Source organism: Cryptomeria japonica, chromosome 8 (assembly GCF_030272615.1).
Source record: "Cryptomeria japonica chromosome 8, Sugi_1.0, whole genome shotgun sequence".
Classification (NCBI taxonomy): domain Eukaryota; kingdom Viridiplantae; phylum Streptophyta; class Pinopsida; order Cupressales; family Cupressaceae; genus Cryptomeria; species Cryptomeria japonica.
The window spans coordinates 864,656-885,234 of NC_081412.1; positions in this window are offsets into that span (position 1 = coordinate 864,656).

The following is a 20,579-nucleotide window of genomic DNA, read 5'->3' on the forward strand; positions in this document are numbered from 1 at the left end:
TATTTGTTCAAGCTTGCTTTTTTATCATGTCTACATTAATTCCAGAAATTAAATTAAATAGTTCTAATTATTATTCATGGAAAATGCATAATTCTTTTATTTTTTCGTTTCAAGCACATTTTTGGATGTTGCTACCAATAAAACCTCTGAGCCTGCTTCAACTACTCCTCAAGTTGGCTAAGATAGATGGAATGCTCAAAATGAAGAAGCACTTGGTTTAATTAGTATTTCGATGGTTCCTGAATTGTATGTTCTTATTGGAAATTGTACAAAAGCGTATGAAGCATGATAAATTTTAAAAACAATTTATGATAGCTCAAATGAATCTCGAAAAATTCATCTTCAAGATCAATTCGAAGATGTCAGGTATACAGATTTTAAATCCATGGATGAATTCTTATTAAAGTTTGATTCTATTAATAGTCAATTAACTGGTTTAGGAGTTAAACTAGTTGATATACATTTAATTCATCTTATTCTTAAAAAATGTCTTCCTCGTCAATTTCAACAATTTATTACTAATATTCATGCTCAGCTTGCTATTCCTAGTTTAGCTACTCAATTATCTCATGATATCTTTCATAATTTATTACGTCAAGAGGAAGTTAAATTAATTCAATTTGGTACTCATAAAAGTAGTGAACATGCTTTTATGTCTAAAAATCAAAATCATAATAATCATTCTAAATCCAATAATAATAATCTTAATAATGATTATTCTAATAATAAATTTAATTTTAAATTCTATAATAACAATTCTAATAATAACCAAAAGAATAATTATTCTAAGAGGCCCCATTGTACGTATTGTGGTAAGGATGGTCACGTGACTAATAATTGTTTTAAGAAGCAAAATGATAAAAAACCCATGAACCAAAATAATCAACAACATAAACCTAATTATAAGAAAGGTAATCATATTGGTAATTAGTCTCATCATGCATTTACTTGTAGTTACAATGTTTCAAAGCCTCTTGAATGGAGTATTGATTTTGATGCATCTCAACATGTTACTTCTCATAAAGAAATTTTTGATTCTATGCATCCCGATACTTCAAATATTCCTGTTCAACTTGCTAACAATTACACTTGTAAAAGTAGAAGCTATTGGTGATGTCAATGTTCCTAATGGTAAATTACATGATGTTCTTTATGTTCATGAATTAAAATCAAATTTGCTTTCTGAATTGCTAAGCTTTGCCAATATTATAAGATTGAATTCTATTTGGATATGTGTTATATCATTGACCCAAAGCATAACCAAGTTATTGCTAATGTTGAAATGGATAATGATAACTTATTCAATTTTATGAGTTTGCTCGTTCAAAGTATTCTTTGCTTACTACCATTGATTTTAATGTTTGGCATGAAAGACTTGGCCACATAAATTCTAATAATATTGTCTTGATGCAAAAAACAAATATGGTAAATGGATTGCTTAGCATTGTTCCTTCTAAGATTGTATGCACAGGTTGCATGTGTTAAGATGCATAGGGAGCCCTTTCCTCATGGTCAATCATGGAGGGCAAATTATAAATTGCACCTTGTTCATAGTGACCTTTTGGGACCCATAGAGAATACCTCCTTCCAAGGATCAAGGTATGCACTTACATTTGTTGATGATTTTTTTAGGAGAACTTGGATCTATTTCCTTCATAGCAAAGATCAAGTTCTTCATTTTTTTACTGAATTTTATATGTTTGTTGAAAGGTAATCTGGTTTTAAGATTAAAATCCTTAGAATTGATAATGGCAAGGAATATGTTAATAGTGCATTTAATGGTTATTTGAAATCTTTCGGTATTAAACATGAGCTTACCATTCCCTATACACCGCAACAAAATGGTGTGGCAGAAAGGAAGCATAGAACCATTGTTGAAATGGCTAGATGTTTATTGCATGCTAAGACTATGCATTATAAATTTTGGGCTGAAGCTATGGCTTGTTCTACTTATCTTATTAATAGAACACTTACCAAAGCCTTAAAGGATATAACTCCTGAAGAAGCTTGGTCTGGTAGAAAGCCCAATTTAAAGCATTTAAGGATTTTTGGTTCCATTGCTTATGTTCATAAACCTAAGCAAAAGAGGCACAAATTAGATTCTAAATTTTCTCCTTATATATTTGTTGGTTATGATGAACATTCTAAAACATATAGAGTTTACAATCTTATCACTAACAAGTTAAAGTTGCTAGAGATGTTTGTATTGCTGAAAATGCTATTCATGATTGTTCTAATGTGCAATATAATGAGTTTGTTGAAAGTAAGGTTGTGGTTGTGGAGGACAAACCTCTTTCTCTAAACCCTACTCCTCTCAACCCTACTCCTTATGCATCTATTTCTAAAAGTGATAGTGATGACAATCATGATAATTCTACTCCTAATGATTCTTCTTCTAGTGATGATTTTATTACTTCTAAAAGGAAGCCTAAATGTTTTAAGACTTTGATTAAAAAAAGTGATGGTTATTTAGCTAGAATAGATAAACTTAAGACTAGAAGAATAAAATTATTGCAATTATGATTTGATGTCTACTATTATGAATTTAAATGATCCTAATTCCTTTGAGCAAGCTAAAAATCAACTTTATTGGCAAAATGCTATGCAAGAAGAATATGATACTTTGCTTGCTAATTAAACTTGGGATTTAGTTCCTTTATCTGAAGGTAAAAATCTTGTTTCTTGTAAGTGGTTATATAAAACTAAGTTGAATGCAAATAATGAAGTTACAAAGTTTAAAAATAGATTAGTTGCTAGAGGTTTTTCTCAAATTAAAGGCTTAGATTATAATGAAACTTTTGCTCCTGTTGCTAAAATGCCTACTATTAAACTTGTTTTTGCTTTAGCTTCTAATATGAATTGGCCTATTCATCAAATGGATGTTAAAAGTGCTTTTCTAAATGATGATTTACATGAGGAAATTTATATGTCTCAACCTCTTGGTTTTGTTAAGGAAGGTAATGAAAATTTAGTTTGCAAGTTAAAGAAATCAATTTATGGTTTGAAACAATCTCCTAGGGAATGGTATACTAAGATAAATGCATTCTTTCTTTCTCAAGGTTTCATTAGAAGCAAAAATGATCCAAATTTATATATTAAACATAGTGAAGATGACATTGTGATTATTATTTTATATGTAGATAATTTGATTTCAGAAATTAAGTTTCAACTCAATAAAAAATTTCAAATGACTGATTTAGGACTTTAACATTATTTTTTGGGAATGTAAATTTGGCAAACAAGTAATGGTATTTTTCTATCTCAAAGTAAATATGCTCAAGATCTTTTAGACAAGTTTAAAATGAATGATGCTAATCACATTTCTACTCTATGTGAATTAGACACAAAGTTAATGCTTGATATGCAAACTCCTTTAGTTGATGCTAGTTTATATAGACAACTAGTTGGAAGTTTAAATTATTTAACTCTTACTAGACCAGATATTACTTATAGTGTGGGTTTGGTTTCTAGATTTATGTCTAAACCTCAACAAACTCACTTTAAAGTTGCAAAAAGGATTTTGAGATATATTAAAAGAACTTTTAATGTTGGTTTATTTTATGATGCAAATTGTGATTTTATTTTAAAAAGATTTACTTATTCAGATCTAGGAGGAGATCCCAATGATGAGAAATCTACTTGTGGATATTGTTTCTTTGTTTGTTTAGGTGCCATTTCTTAGAATAATAAGAAACAACAATCTACTTCACTTAGTTCCACCGAGGCTGAATATAAAGGATGTACTAATGCCTCTAAAGAAGCCTTATGGCTTAGAAGATTGCTTGAAGATTTGGGGCTACCTCAACAAGATCCAACACCTTTCTATTGTGATAATCAAAGTGCCATTGCCTTGGCTAAGAATCCTATCTTCCATGCAAGGACCAAACATATTGCTCTCCAACACCACTTTATTAGGGAACAAATTGAAGACAAACAAGTTTCACTTTTATATTGCAAGGGCGAAGATCAAGTTGCAGATATTCTAACAAAGCCACTTTGTAAAGAGAAGTTCCAATTTCATTGTAAAAATCTTGGTTTGCAACCCATTGAAGGGTTTGATGTAAACTCCCCAAGTAAATCTTAAGAGGGGGTGTTAGAATATTTAATCTTTACTTGGCTTGAGTTTATTTGTATTTAGTTTGGGATATTCCTTTGGAATCCCTACATGTAATTTTTCCTCTAGTACATGTGTGAGGACACGCCATTTCTTTTATTTTCTTTTATTAAGGAATATTAGTTTATCCCCCTTAAGAGGATGTTGACACATTGCACACACATATTATGAATGGTGGCATTCATAGATTTGGGAGTTACTTTGTATCTCCTCTTCTCATCTCTATTTAAGAGATGCTTCTCCTCTCATTCTTCACTTTGGATATCATTGTAATGAGCTTCTCTCTCTCTCTCTCTAGGCTTTTCCTTCATTCATAATACACAAGGGTTTTTTTTTTGCTTTTCCCCTTTCAAAAGCTCTTTTGCCTCCTATTCAAGTTTTGGGTGATTGCTCTCAAGTTGTTATCTACTTTGGTAACATTACTTCAATCAACATACTTACTTGGATTTATTTTTCATTTTCTTGCTTTTGTATTTCCTTTCAATACAACTATATCCCTCTTAGAATGCACTGTTACATTAATCATAGCATCAAGAATAACCATTATCACTAAAGATGAGCTAAGAAGAAAGCATAATGAGATCGAAATCAGAGATGTAAGTGGATATCCCACCTTATTTAATAACACTTGACATGCTTTGGTCATGTGCATTCCACGCATCTCGCATTTGAGCAATCCTATAAATCAAATACCCAAGGTGGTCATAGTTGTAATAATGCAAGAATTTGGTTTGCCAATCTATGTTATGCCAAATCTTTGTCAAGCTATAGACTTAGTTTGGGCCAAGATTGTGTTACACTGTCTACAAATCTAAGCTCCATCTGATCGCTACCTTTATTAGCTAGCAAGTTGGTTAGGGCTTTAGCCTCTTCGAAGTAATGTGAAAAGATATATTGTTGAATTGTTTATTAAGATGCCAAAATTATAAATGAATGCTGTTTAAGTGCCATTTCAGAATGTTACTTTGATTAGAGTCTTGATTATCAATGCAAGTATCCTTCTAACATTAGATTATCAATCCCTCATCTTTTTGACGCCTGATGACCTTCAACTACTACCTGAGTTCTTCATTTTAAAACCTAGAGCCAATTTGATTGAATCAACTATAATGAGAGAAATTAGAACCAACACAATTCCTAACAAGACATCCTACCTACAATGTGTCTTTTGCATTACGACTTCCATCTAATTCACTTCTGGTAGGGTTAGGAAATGGTGAGGAAAAACAATAAAAAAAAGAGCACCATAACTCCTAGGTTTTCAACATTAGTCAGTTCAAATATGAAAAAATAAAAAGGAAAAAGATACATACCTTTGTTAAAAACACTTCGAAATCATTTGAATATTCAAACACACCTTTAAAAAGAATTAACATTTACCATTTGTAACTCTATAGTTGTAAAGAGAGACAAAACACTAAAAATGTGGTAAGAAAAATGAATCTACCAAATCTTCTTTTCTCAATAGTTCTTTTGCTATTTCAAAATTGAATTCAGTATCCTTTGTTTCAATGACAGAAGTAGCAATGAATAGCGCCACTTGCATGGTTTTGCTTTGGTTAAATTGGTTAAACTGAGCATGGTTGAAATTGCTTGGTCTGTACTGTATTATTCAAAGCTCTGCCTTGACATCTTTGGTTTTGTTTATGATTATTTTTATTTTAAGGAGAAGGCTCTACCCAAAATTCATCTATTGCAAAGGATATCATCCAATGAGATCACTTTTAAAGCATAAATAGACTAACCTTGAAGCACTTAAACAAATTGAGCAAAACTACAATCAGAAAACACATGCTGCATGCCTTCAAGAAAATCACAAACATACCAATAATCAACATTCATTTTTGATCTTCAATTTTTTTTCCATAACTAGTTTTTGCCACAACATTAACCATTCGAAGCAATCTTTCTTGGGTTCAACGTTAGCATACTAGACCACATTAAATTTGTTAGAGAAAATGGTAGGACAATCATGCACCTGACAAACTTATTTAAAATACAATTGAAAGCAGTAGAGTAAAATAATGTGTTATTTTTTTTTGATAGTGTTTTAAAGGAGGACTTTCACATTTCTATGTTCAATTCCATTATGATACTGTTTACAAAAGTCTTAAAATCTTTGAGGAAAAGAGTAAATGATAGGTGTCCTCTTGTCCTTATCAGACAATTTGAATTTGATCGGAAAAATATTCAATTTTTTAAATTAAATTAACAATCATTTCCATGAGCATTTTAATGCCTTGAAAGGATGCTTTTGGAAGAGATTGAAATTGTGTCTATTTTTATAGATTATGAATCATACTAGACCAAAAATCATATGAATATAATTTGATATTGTAACTTTTTATTTTGTTTTTCGTCACATGTTCTTTGTTGATTATTTTGGTTTGAATTATATCTGGCCTATGTTACCCCATGTTTCAAGGATGCATAGAGTGGGGATGGGGAGACATGTTTCGGGGATAGGGACAAAAGGGAGCTTTTTTTAGAGGACAATAGGGAATGACTTCAAAAAATAGGAAAAATTAAAAAAATATAAAAAATTGCAAATATTCATATTATAGCATTCAAAAGGAAATCATCATATACATCAAAGAACTTTAACATATAATATTGGAGATTGAAGTTCAATTGATATTGTAGACACCTAAAATTGTCATGTCTAATTAAATAAATATTTTATTTATTTAATTATCTAAGCCTAATTCTTCTATTAATTAAATAAATCTTTATTTATTTAATTAATTCATTTATCCTCTTCTAGCCTTATTTCTCATTTAAATAAATACATTTATTTATTTAAATTATCCCTTTCCTAAATTAAATAAATATTTTATTTATTTAATTGTCCTACTTCTTCTATTAATTAAATAAATCTTTATTTATTTAATTAATTCATTATCTTTTTCTACACATGACACATGTCATTCATCTCTTAATTCCTACACTACCTACCTCTTTCATTATTTTGGTATTTCTTATACCTACCCTCTAATCCTAGCCGACCTCTCTTTTTACACCTCTCAATCTTATCCCTCCATTTCATATTGTGTCTTCTATTTAAGGAGATGCTTTCTTCATTGTCAAACCCTAATGACTGATTTTGGAGTACTTGGCTACACTACGATCCTACTTGCAACCACATTCCGTTCTTTGTTGAGCTCTTGTGCACATAAAAATCTGAGAGCAAATATATCAAGCAAGATCAATGGAGATAGGAAGAATGGAGATCAAAACCCTATTGGACATGTGATGGTATAATCTTTATGATTTTGAGTTATTTTGCATTGTCTTAGGTTATCTTCATATGTTATGGTGGATCTTTATTCATTGTTAGGCTAGGGTTTAGTGGTTGGATTCATTTTAGCCTTTCAATATTGTTATTATTGTTATCCATTTTCACCGTACACATTTTGGCACGCCCGGTGGGACTCTTGTCTCTTTGCATTTAACATTTTTGTTGCAGATTTTGCATTTTTGAAGTTGCAGATCGGACAGTTTTCGACTACTTTTTAGGTTTTTCCGCGTCTACGAGTGTTCGGATCGCGTTTTTGTGTTTCAGAAGCGTCTGCGATATCGAGAATCGCGTCTGTGTTTCTGCCAATTTTATTTTTTTGCAGGTTTCTGGAATCGCGTCTGAGAATTTTAACCGCGTCTGTGATGGATCTTATCGCGTCTGCATTCGAAAGTCGCGTCTGTGACCTCTGATCGCGTTTGTGAATCACAGAACAGCGTCTGTGTCATCCAGACGCGTCTGTGTCTGGTATAAAGGCGTCTGTGCATTCTGTTTTGCAATTTTTCAATTTTTCTTTGATTTGGGTTTTCGGATTTTGTACTTAGGGTTTCAGATCTAGTTTATTTTCGGCTAACCCTTGCAGATCTAGCTAACCTGGTTTGTGCAGCTTGCTTTGGAGGCAAAAACGTTATTGTTGAAGGCCCCTTTTCACAAAGTCTTTTGGGTTTTCTAAAAATTTACCTAACTTGTGTGCTTGCAGGAAGGGGTGATCATTTGAAACAACCCAAACTACTAACAATTTGGTTGCAGGGCCTTGGCTAGGGTTTTGTAGTTTTGTTGTGTGTCTTGTTTTCATAGATTAGCAAACACTTCCATTGGTGCACTAAAATTGAATCATTGTCTTTTGTGTCTTGAGCAATAGGCTCTTTTTGTTTAATCTTTAGAGGGCCTGTCTTCCCGTGTGGTCATTAGGACTACTAGTGAGAAGAGAATGACCCAAGTGGTAGCGAGGAAAACCCACCTCATCCAAACCACTATAATCAAATGTATTCATGGTGAAAACTATGAATAACGTGTGTTGATTAGTTCATACCGACACTATATCTCCTCATAAACCCGTTTGATCAAATTTATTTGATCATTTGTAGGGCGTAACCCCTACCGGCTGGGAGCCTTCTGTATTTACAGAGCTGAAAGTGCCGCATGTATGGCCACACGAGCGGATGCCCTTACTAGCACCTCTTTGTTTTAGATGCCCAAATCCTTCTAGTTGTTGAGGCAGGAGGTCGGACCTCTGGTAGCGGCCCACACACATACGGTTCTTAGTAGAGATACAAAGTTCGCCATGGGGAGTTTTCATGGGGACTGATGCTTGGCTGACCCGAGAAGTGAGTGCCGAGGGTGGAGCCAGTGAGGTCAAGCATCTAAGTATCCGCTCTGAATAGTGTAGCCTCGGGGGTAAAACCCCATGTGGGATCAACAACTATTGTCTTGGCCAGCCCTAAGATTTGTGCTTGTCTTATGCTAAACACTCAAACATTCAAGACAAAACAGCAAAACATTGTGTCTTTTGTGTCTTCAAGTGTATGCAAAATTTTTTTTACATCAAACAACACACTTTTGGAGTCTAAACAGTTTGCAAACATTGAGTCATCAAGATTGTGTCCTCTTGTCACGAAAAACAGTCGAAAAATCAGATTTGGTCACAACAAAACAACTTCACAGATAGGAAAAATTGCACTAAGGTTACAGAAACGCGTCTGTGTCTGTTCAAACCGCGTCTGCGTCGGATAAGCGCGTCTGTGAAGTACAGAATAGCATCTGTGTTTTTGTCCGCGTCTGCGTAAAACAGAGTAGCGTCTGTGTCTTGGAACCGCGTCTGTGAAGTATACAGAGGCGTCTGTGTCAGGATTTGAAAACTTTAACAGTCAAGCAAACAAAGAAAATCAGTTTCGGAATACTTGGGCTTCCTAGGTTGTTTCTTCAGGTTTCATCTAGCATTCAACCTGTCTCTGGGTCTCATACAGTCCATCATTGCTTCACATTTCATTTTACATTCATACTTGTCTAAACTTGAGTCAAAAGGTCACTTGCTTGTCCTCATCATACTTTGTCAACACACTACATACTACTACACTTTGCTAAGTGGTCCCTCATCAAGGTTTCTTACCTTTGGGTCTCATTTGGTCTTACTTAGAGTCAAGGTCAGCTTACCTCATCAAGAGAAACTATCCTCTCTTTGGAAGTCACACCTACTCTACTACTTACAGACTTGGTCTTACACTTTGGACATTGCAAGTACACCCCAAGATTCATTTACACTCCATACAACTCTTGGTCTTCCATACTCTTGTCATTTTTCATCTAGTTTCTCACATCTTGGTCTAACACCTAGTTCATGGTTGAAACCCGCCTTCAAAAATCTAGGAGAATAGCTAAGGAAGCTCAAGAATCCATAAACATGAGTTCTTATGAGTATGACAATGATCTATTCTACAATCCTGAGCACACTACATTACCAGACATGAATGTTTATAGACACAATCCAAATGTGGAAAGCGCAAACACTATAAACAACAATGCTACACACAATGACACAGTTGACAATTCTTCAATACTATCAGCAGACATACAAGAATCCATAATGGATCCTCAATTCAATAGATTGGTTGAAGAGATAATGAGGAGAGATCGACAATACTTTTTAAACATGATGGCACAAAGTGGAGCTAAAATACCGCATGATTTTGACTTATCTCAACTTATGGAAAGTCGACCCTCACAACAAATTCAACCCAACATGGATCAAAGGAGACCAAATAGTGGAGGAAATAGAGGACCGAATAATATGATGCCGGAGTCACCATCAGCTTTGCTTCAAAAGCCAGCAATCCCACATACACAAGGTCAAACATATGATACTTATACTCAAGGACCATCATGGAGGCCTTATGCTCAATCACATGCTCAAGGTATGAATCAATCAAAACAAGTGGATACTCAAGGACATCCTCAAAATTTTGACATAAGGAGACCTCATGTCAAAATTGGGGGCAACACAATGGAAAATGAAAGGCCTATTGAATATGGTTTATACACACAAAACAGATATGGGGTTCCCCAACAAGAAGTTATGCCAAGTGCTCCATACATGTCGCAACAATATAGAACTCCATATGGACATGTCTACGATCAGTATCATCCATACATGCAACAAGCTCCTCCTCAAATGGGTATTTCAAACATGGGGTATGCTACAAGAAATCCATCTCCTCCCAAGAATAATTTGGAGCAACAAATTAGAGATCTACAAAAGAAAATGGAGGACATGAGTACACCAAAACCTACATACACTATGAGAGATATATGTCCTTATCCCTTTGATAAGAGCATTCCAATGCCTCCATTTCCTCCACACTTTGTGACACCAAAATTCGACAAATATAGAGGGAGAGGAGACCCCAAGGCACACATAAGACAATTCTTCACAGCTTGCATTGAGGTAGCGGCAGAAGAAACATACTTGATGAGGTTATTCCCACAGAGCTTAGGCGATCAAGCTATGGAATGGTTTTCTCAATTACCTCCTGGTATTAAGTCATGGGGCGACTTAGCAGAGGCATTCATTCAGCATTTCTCCTACAACATAGAAACAGATGTCTCAGTTACTACCTTGTGCAATACTAAACAAAAGGAAGGAGAATCTTTTGCGTCATTTTTACAAAGATGGAGAAACTTAGCTAGCAGATGCTCTTGCGAAATCCCGCAGAAACAAATGGTGGAAATCTTCACACAAAATGTTAACAAGGCTATTGGCTATGATCTCAGAAAAGCTTGTTTGTCTACATTCAAGGATGTCATTGAAAAGGGCCTAGCAACAGAAAAGGTCTTAATTGAACAAGGAGTTATCAAACTATTCAAAGAAAACAAAGAGGACTTCAAAGGAAATGACAAACCAAAATTTTGGAATAAGAACAAGAACACAGTTAATGACGACGTTGTTGATGCCAATACAGTGAGACCAAAGTTCGTCTTTTCTAGATCAAGTTCTACCAACAATTAGGTGAACACTCAAACAACTTCTAGACCACGAAGGAAGTACACTCCATTGGGAGAACCACTTGAATCAGTATTCAAAAAGCTTGTAGCAAACAAAGTAATTACAGTTCCAGATTTTCCTCCTTATGAACCAAAGGTAAAACCAAATTGGTGGAATGATGATGAGTATTGTGAGTTTCATAAGAGCAAGGGTCACAAGACAGGTAATTGCCATCGATTGAAAAACATTGTGCAAGATCTCATTGATAGAGGTGACATTGAGATTGAGGGACATTCATCTAATCAAGAGCATGAGGTGTTTAAGGAACCATTCCCAAAACATGACAAAGGAAAAGGCAAAGTCACAGATGATCAAGCCAATTATACTAGAGCACCTTACAATTATGATTCTACTATCAATCACATCTCAATGGACAATCATATCTCTACCATTACTATCAAAAACAAAAATCCTGAGAATCCTTCTCAGAGACCCAAAATTGTCCTAAAAGGTGTGGGATCTTCGTCTGCATCTACCTCTGAATGTCATGTTACAACCCGTCGAGGTAAGATCACATTGCCAGGTACCTCCACTAAGAATACCAATCTTTCATCAATCAAGCCTGAGTACGACCTTGTAGAACAACTAGGGAAGACACCTGCACTCATCTCTATTCTTGAGCTCTTACGTATATCTCCTGCACATAAAGCTATCCTTGACAAAATCTTGAGAGATACTGCCGTCCCTACTGATTTGAACGTGGACCAGTTTCAAGCCATGGTGGGATACCTATCCGTTCCACACTCCCTCACATTCACAGAAGCTGATGACGCCTCCATAAGTCAGCCACATAATGCACCTCTACATGTTGAAGCCTTCATACATAAACATCGAATAAAGCGAGTCTTGATAGATGGAGGAGCAGGTCTTAATATTTGTACATTGAGCACCATCAGACAATTGGGATATTCTGACAAAGCTGTGAATTCTACAAACCAAATCACCATTAAGGCTTATGATGATGAAGAGCGCTCGTCCAAGGGCACGGTCACCTTACCACTAAGAATAGGGCCAGTCACAAAGGATGTGGTTTGTCAAGTCCTAGATCTAGATCTCACGTATAACGTATTGCTAGGACGTCCGTGGATTCATGAAATGAGGGCAGTCCCATCAACATACCATCAGTGCATTAAGTTTCCTCACAATGGAGCCGAGGTAACCGTCAATGGTGATCCAAATCCATTCATATATTGTAATAACCTGAGATCACATACTGAGACTATCATTCCCAGTAACCGTGAGGCTACTCCCTCTTCGGCATACATTGACCCTGAGTCATTAAAACCCTCGACATCCAAACAAGGTGAACTTAGAGGCAAGTTTCAAGACAAAGGCATGGGAGAATACACTTTGAATCAAACAATGTTTTTACGACAAGTCATGACCTCTCCCAAGGAATATGGGAGGCCACATCCTAACAAGCAAATCTCTATCATGATGCTCAAATGGGATCCTACCATCTTTCAAAAATGGGGTGAACTAGAAGAAGAAAATTTATATAAAATGCTCTATAAGGACGTTGAAGAGGACACACATGATCAGATTATTATACCCTGTGAGAACTATGGCAAAGGCTTCAAAATTTTGCAAAGATTCGGGTATGATGGAAAAAGCCCTCTCGGACTACGCAAAGAAGGTGTCATGGAGCCCTTGCAACCTGAGCTAACTACAAGAAGAGAACGCTCCAAGGGGCTTGGTTTTCTAAATCCCAGAATACAAAATAAAAGAACAAAAGAGGTATGGCGAATTAAAGTTGCCGAAGTTCAACAAGAAGATTACTATTCCACAGATTCCAATGAGTGGGAATGGGGTTCAGACAAATCCTCCAGTGACTATGAGCTCACTGAAACATTCAGAGAGCCGGATGAACCCACAGAGGAGGAGGAATTTTACAAAAAGTTCAGAGTTGGTCAAGAACCAACCCATAAGGATCCCGCACAAGCTTCGTTTCAAGGTCCTAGGTCAAAATCACATAGGATGAGGACACCTGTCCCAGAAGGCTCTACTACTGATGACAATTTGGATTCGCTCACGATCGAAACTGATGAGGAGAGTTCCATCGATGACCTCGACGATTACCTTGACATACCCGAATATAACCACATCTTCACTATTAGTCCTGCAAAATCTGAAAACACTAAAGACCTTCCCCTTGTTCACCCCCAACTCATTGACTGGGATCATGAAGGACCAGCACAATTTGATACATTTCAAAATGACGAAGCTATTATCGACTACCTTGGCATTCGAGATGATCTTCCCCCTGGAGAGCACAAAGAAGGATACACCATAGAACTCAACAACATGGCATACTTCGGTGAGGGTGTCGGGCCTTCTAGTCGCAAAAATGTGAAAATAAAAACAAAACAAGGGTCTTATGGTGAAAACCACACTGTGGCGCTATCTGACCCCAAAAAAGTAAAAAGAAAGGACGTATCTGAGGGTGAAAACCTCTCTGAGGCGCCCGAAGATGGAAGGCTCGACATTCTCCCAGCATCATACGAGGAAAAATCATCCATGTTGGTAGAGGAGACTATAAAGACAAACATTGGTACAGCAGAGGTTCCACACAACATATTTTTGGCTCAATCATTGACAGAGGCCGAGAGAGAAAAATTCATAAGCTTCTTTAAGGGACGACAAATCAACTTCGCATGGTCTTACGCTGATATGCCTGGGCTAGACCCGGATTTGGTGATGCATCATTTAACAGTCAAACCAGGGGCAAAACCAGTAAAGCAGAAATTAAGGAAAATGCATCCACAAGTGGCATTGCTAGTCAAGGCAGAGCTGGAGAAATTATTGGATGTCGGATTCATACGCCCAATTGATTATCCTGAATGGATTTCCAATTTAGTACCTGTCAGCAAACCGGATCGCAGCATCCGAATATGTACAGACTTCAGAGATATCAACAAGGCTTGTCCAAAGGACGATTTCCCATTACCAAACATTGACTTGATCGTTGATCTCACATCAGGCCATGAAATGTTATCTTTAATGGACGGATTTTCTGGATATAATCAAATCAGGATTGCACCTGAAGATCAACATAAAACATCATTCACTTGTCCATGGGGAACCTTCTGTTGGAATGTCATGCCCTTTGGGCTGAAAAATGCAGGCGCCACTTATCAAAGAGCGATGACCACTATCTTTCATGATCTCATGCATGTAACAGTGGAAGATTATGTTGACGACCTTTTGGTTAAATCAATAGACAGAAATACACACTTGGACATACTTTCAGTTGCTTTTGATAGGCTGGAAAAATACAAGGTAAGATTAAACCCAAAGAAATGTGTCTTTGTAGTAACCTCCGGGAAGCTCCTAGGATTCATTGTGTCTAAAAGAGGAATAGAAGCTGATCCAGCAAAAGTCAAGGCTATCTTGGACATGCTGCCACCCAAGAATATCAGTCAACTTCGATCTTTACAAGGGAGACTCCAGTCCATACGAAGATTCATAGCACAACTTGCAGATAAGTGTAACCCTTTCCAGCACCTGCTACACAAAAACATCAAGTTCAAATGGGATGAGAACTGTCAACAGGCTTTTCAGGCGCTCAAAGACTATCTTTTGAACCCGCCAGTTTTGATGCCACCAATTCCAGATCAACCATTGCTACTTTACATATCAGCTACTCCGACAGCACTGGGGGCACTCCTAGCACAACAAATACCTGACGGCAAGGAAAAAGCAGTCTACTATATCAGTCGCACATTGGTGGGATATGAGCTAAACTACACACCAATCGAGCGTGCATGTCTCGCTGTGGTCTTTGCTTCACAAAAATTACGACATTATATGCTCACTCACAAAACTAAGTTGATTGCAAGAATTGATCCACTAAAGTATCTTCTCAACAAAGCTACACTTACTGGGCGGCTGGCCAAGTGGGTAATGATTTTGAGTGAATTCGACATTGAATACGTGGACAGAAAAGCAATCAAAGGACAAGCCATTGCAGACCAACTGGCAGATGCTCCCATGATAGATGATGCTCCTCTACAGTCTGAATTTCCAGATGAATCCATTCTAACAATATCACCTGCAAAGCCATGGCAATTATATTTTGACGGCTCATATACACAACACGGGGCAGGAGCGGGTATACTCTTTATAACTCCCCAAGGCGATTCTATACCAAAGTCATACCGTTTATCATTTCCGTGCACTAACAATATAGCGGAATATGAGGCATTAACAACTGGGTTAAGAATTGCAGTTCAATGGAAGATCCAAGAACTTCGTGTTTTTGGGGATTCTCAACTTGTCAACCGTCAAGCAACTGATGATTATCAAACAAAAGATGAAAAGCTAATGCCTTACAAACAACTGGTAGATGATCTGAAACAACACTTTGCAAAGATAGAGTTTGAGCAGATACCAAGAGAACAGAATCGCGCTGCTGATGCCATGGCTACAATTGCTTCGCTCATTGATCTACCGCAAAACGAGACCTGCTATGAATTCCTGGTAGACAACCTGCTGATTCCGTCATATGAGATCACTCCTATGGAAATGATATGTGTTGTTGGTCCTGAATCCCAGTTATATGGTTCCATATTCACATACCTTCGCGACAATATCTTACCTCCCGATCTATCAAACAATCAACGCCACACTTTCATTCGCCAATCCTCTCGATACGTCATTTTAGCAGATATCCTATACCGACGAGGTCTAGATGGCACCCTTCTTAGATGTTTAGAGAGTGACGAAGCTCAGATTGCGTTACGAGAAGTGCATGAAGGGATATGTGGTCCGCATACTAGTGGTCCTACCTTGGCCAAGAAACTCATCAGGACTGGATACTACTGGCCTACTATGGAAAAAGATGCATATCAGTTTGTCAAGAAGTGTAAGCAGTGTCAAATTCATGGAGACCTCATACATGCACCAACACAGGAACTACAACCACTTGCATCTCCTTGGCCCTTTTGTCAGTGGGGACTCGATCTCATAGGCAAGATTCACCCTCCTTCTTCTAATGGTCATAAATTCATTATCACAGCCACAGAGTATTTCACAAAGTGGATTGAAGCCGTGCCTCTCACACAAGTTACTGGGAAACAAATTGCTACCTTCATCTTGAACTACATCATTTGCCGATACGGGGTTCCTACTTCCATTATTACTGATAACGGGCGTCCCTTCAAAAATCAGGATGTTCGTGAACTCTGTGAGCGCTTCCATATCTCCCATCATTTCTCCACACCATATTACCCCTAAGGTAATGGCCAAGCTGAGGCGTCTAATAAAACAATTCTCAAAATCCTTAAAAAGACAGTCGACGACGCTGGCCGTAACTGGCATATCCAACTCAATCCTGCACTCTGGGCCTATCGCACAAGTGTCCGCACACCTACAGGAGCTACACCCTACTCACTTGTCTACGGCTCTGAAGCCATCTTGCCTATTGAGGTCGAGCTACCTTCTTTACGGGTCTCCTTGAGAAACATAATCAACGATGAAGACTACAGGGTCTCTCGCTTACAAGAACTAGAACTGCTGGAGGAACGAAGGCACACTGCTTTTAATCATCTCAAGGCTTACCAACAACGAATGAGTTGCAGTTACAATCACAAAGTCAAGCCTCGCACATTTGAGGTAGGTGACTTAGTCCTCAGAGAGAACCCCAAGAATTAGCAAGACAGAGATAAGAAGGGCAAGTTCGAACCAAACTGGCTTGGTCCTTACATCATTACAGCAGTATATGGATCTGGGGCATATCAGCTCTCAACTACAGAAGGTGAACCCTTGGAGGATCCTATCAACAGCATGCACCTTCGCAGGTTCTACACATAAGCTCTTTGGAATATCCTAATTCAAAAATACAAAAAAATCAAAAAATTTCAAAAATACAAAAAAAATTATAAAACAAAAAAATCGTTACTTGGTGAAAACCTGGCAAACAGGCGCCTTGTGACACAAAAAAAATAAAAATTGAAAAATCGGAAAAAGTAAAGAGAAATAATTTCGTCCAACGGTGAAAACCACTTCGGTGGCGCCCTGGGCAAGTACCATGGTGAAAACTGGGTCACCAGCGCCATGCGTAGAGACTTTGCTCCTCCCTCTTTCAGGATTCTCTTTCATCCTTTCACTTCGCACACACTCACAACCTATTCATCCATAATAAACTTACCCATTCCCATCATGGCTTGTTATTGATCTACCTAAGATTGGTTAGCCATCCATAACCTCCCTTTTCACCTCCCTTTCCATCCATAATAAATCAGATCCTATCTGTGGCTAAGGCAAATCCTACGTCTAGTGATGGGTGTGGAACTGAGAACATCACATGTTTCGAGGAGTACAGTTTCTTCCAGCTTCCTTCAGTCTATCCGCGCACAATCCACAATAAAGCAACATCTGCATCGCCAGATCTGCAATAAAGTTTCATCTTCTCCGCAATAAAGTATCAGTTTCATGGATTCAGTCAGTTTCAGATGAGACACAGCAACAACAATGAGCTTCAACAAATCAAATCTTTCAACAGACTCAGACAACATATGGTTCAGTGCTATCTATCCTTTTTGAGAGAGTGAACATTGTGACCATAATCAAATAAGACTTATACAAGTGACAAGAGACACTAAACTTGAGGACTACAGTGGATGTTGGTGTCGAGTCTTGGTTTTCTTTTGATTTTATCTTTTTGGTGACATGTCTTTTAGCTTTTCCAGGATGTCTTTGACTAGAGATTCTATCTCCAGGATGTCTTTGACTAGAAAGGCGAGGATGGGGTATCGTCACCTATTTGCATTTGCTGTCTGTGGATTGTCTTTTAGTAATGCTATGACTTGTCCAAGGATATGAGGACACTGTGAGTCTAGTATGAACTGGGGCATTCCTTGTTTGTGACTGTCTTATCTCCATGCAAACAGGTACAATGACTTTCTGGGTCGAACAAATGCCTTGATTGTCATAACCTACTTGCCATAATAAAGCTTAATGATGATAACGCACAAGAAGCTCTTTCACTTTCATATCTTCTGTCTTCCATCCCCCCTTTCTTGATTGACTTCCATTGTCCTTCTCGAGTCCACGTAGCCTGCTATCACATGACTGAGTATAATGACACACCAAAAACATTTGCATTTCATATAGTTACACCTGCATTCTCACATATAAGCATTTCATACATACATATAGATATCACAATTTCATCACATCCTGCATACAACACATGTTAGCACATCTCACATTTTCATTATGTAAATAATCATTTGCATTATCATATTCATTTGCATTACATACATTCACATTTGCATCATGCATCACATATACAACATAAAAGAACAAAAATATATTGCATTGCATCATATAAGCTGTATTACACAAGAACATCTCATCACATAAGGTACACATGCATATAGCTGCCGCAAAAATGGACCATATCTCATATATAATCAAAATGTGTCATGATACAATGATGTCAAAAGAATCATATGGCTACAAAAATCACCCGTAGGTGTCTACAATACAAAAATGGTACATATACTGATACAAAGGGGAGCCCTCTATGGCTATGATGAACTCCCTCCCTCGGAGCCGCCTGGCCTCGACGGAGTCTGAGCTATAGATGGACCCGCTCCAGGATCCCCCTGTCTCTCTGGTGGTGGTGGAGGACCCATGACCCCACCGCTGGATGCCTGCCTCCTGCGACTCCCTCCCGTAGCCGTCGCTGTGCGCGACGATCTATGGAAGCTCCTTGCCCGTTGATCCGCTGGCACGACACCATAGTACAGATCCCTCTAGTAGGCGATCTCCTCCCCGGCTCGCAGCACATATGCATAGCCTGCCCCTGTATCCTCTGCTGCCCGCCTCCCTGCCCTCAGAGCTGTCTCGGCCTCAGTATATCTCTGGATGGCCTGGTCCCTCTCCCGCTCTGTGTCCCTGAGCCTGATCCTGAGGCGATCCCTCTCCCGCACCAAATCCTCAATCTCATCTGCCTGGCCCTGGCAGATCTCTCGCAGCTCTAACAGCTCATCCTCCTCAGGATCTCCGCCCTCAGCCTCTGCCTATGGCTCCTCCTCTGTAGGTGCCTGTACCTGTGCCTCCGCCTGCACCTGTCTCGGTGCCTGAATAGGTACCTGTCCCTGTGCCTGTCCCTGTCCCTGCACCTGTCTAGGTCCCTGTGCTCTAGGACCCTGTGCTGCTGGTACATGTAGGGGCAATCCACCTCGACCCCTCACCACCTGAGCTGCTCTCTCCTGTCCTCCCTCCCTCCGAGGTGCTACTCGCCTCTCCCCCACCACTCCTCTCCGCCTCCGTCTGCCCCTGCCTCCATCTCCTCCACCATCATCATCATCATCCCCCCCGGCCTCTCCCTCCAACAGCTCTCCCGGATCTGTCAATCTCGGAAAGGGATGCTCTGCCCAATACGCAGAGTACTCTGCGTCCATCCCTGCATCCTCTACCTCCGGCCACATGTCCCATGGTAATGGCATCATCTCTACCAGCTGTGTCACGGCCTGATCATATGATAACAGCGGCCCGAACTGTACCTGATCTCTGACTGTACGGGCATACATGCCCGAGCCTCGTGGCATCCGCTGAATACGACCAAACTGCCTGCATACCCTATCAACAAGCTGCCTCTCCAGAATATAGGGCGTCTGCCCAATCAGATACCTGCTCCTGAATGCATAGGGTAACTCCAATGCGTCGTCATCCCACTCCTCGCACCCCAGGTACGGCCTCCAGATAACCATGTCAATGTCATCTATGACGCGCCTCCAATACTCCAGTCGACCAATCCGAGGCTGTGATGTAATCATATCGTACAAATGCAGGAAACTTCGTCCATGCCCTCTGCCGCTGAAGTGGATCGGCCGTGTGATCGGCAGATGCTCATATGCCCACACCTGAAGGAGAGTCACTCCGCAGCCCAGGCCCACTGATCCGTGATACATAAACTGATGCAGCTCATAGTATAAATGTGCCAAGACACATGGCCCCCATGCATATCTGGTGTGCTCTATCATCAGCGTCTCCAATGCCCCTCCCCAGCCAACTGCCAATCCCCATGTGGCTCTGTCCGGACATAAGTAACCACTGATGGCTCCTCCAATAACTGCTGGCAAAACTAAACCTGTGGCGGTCATGGTATCCCAGGCTACGTG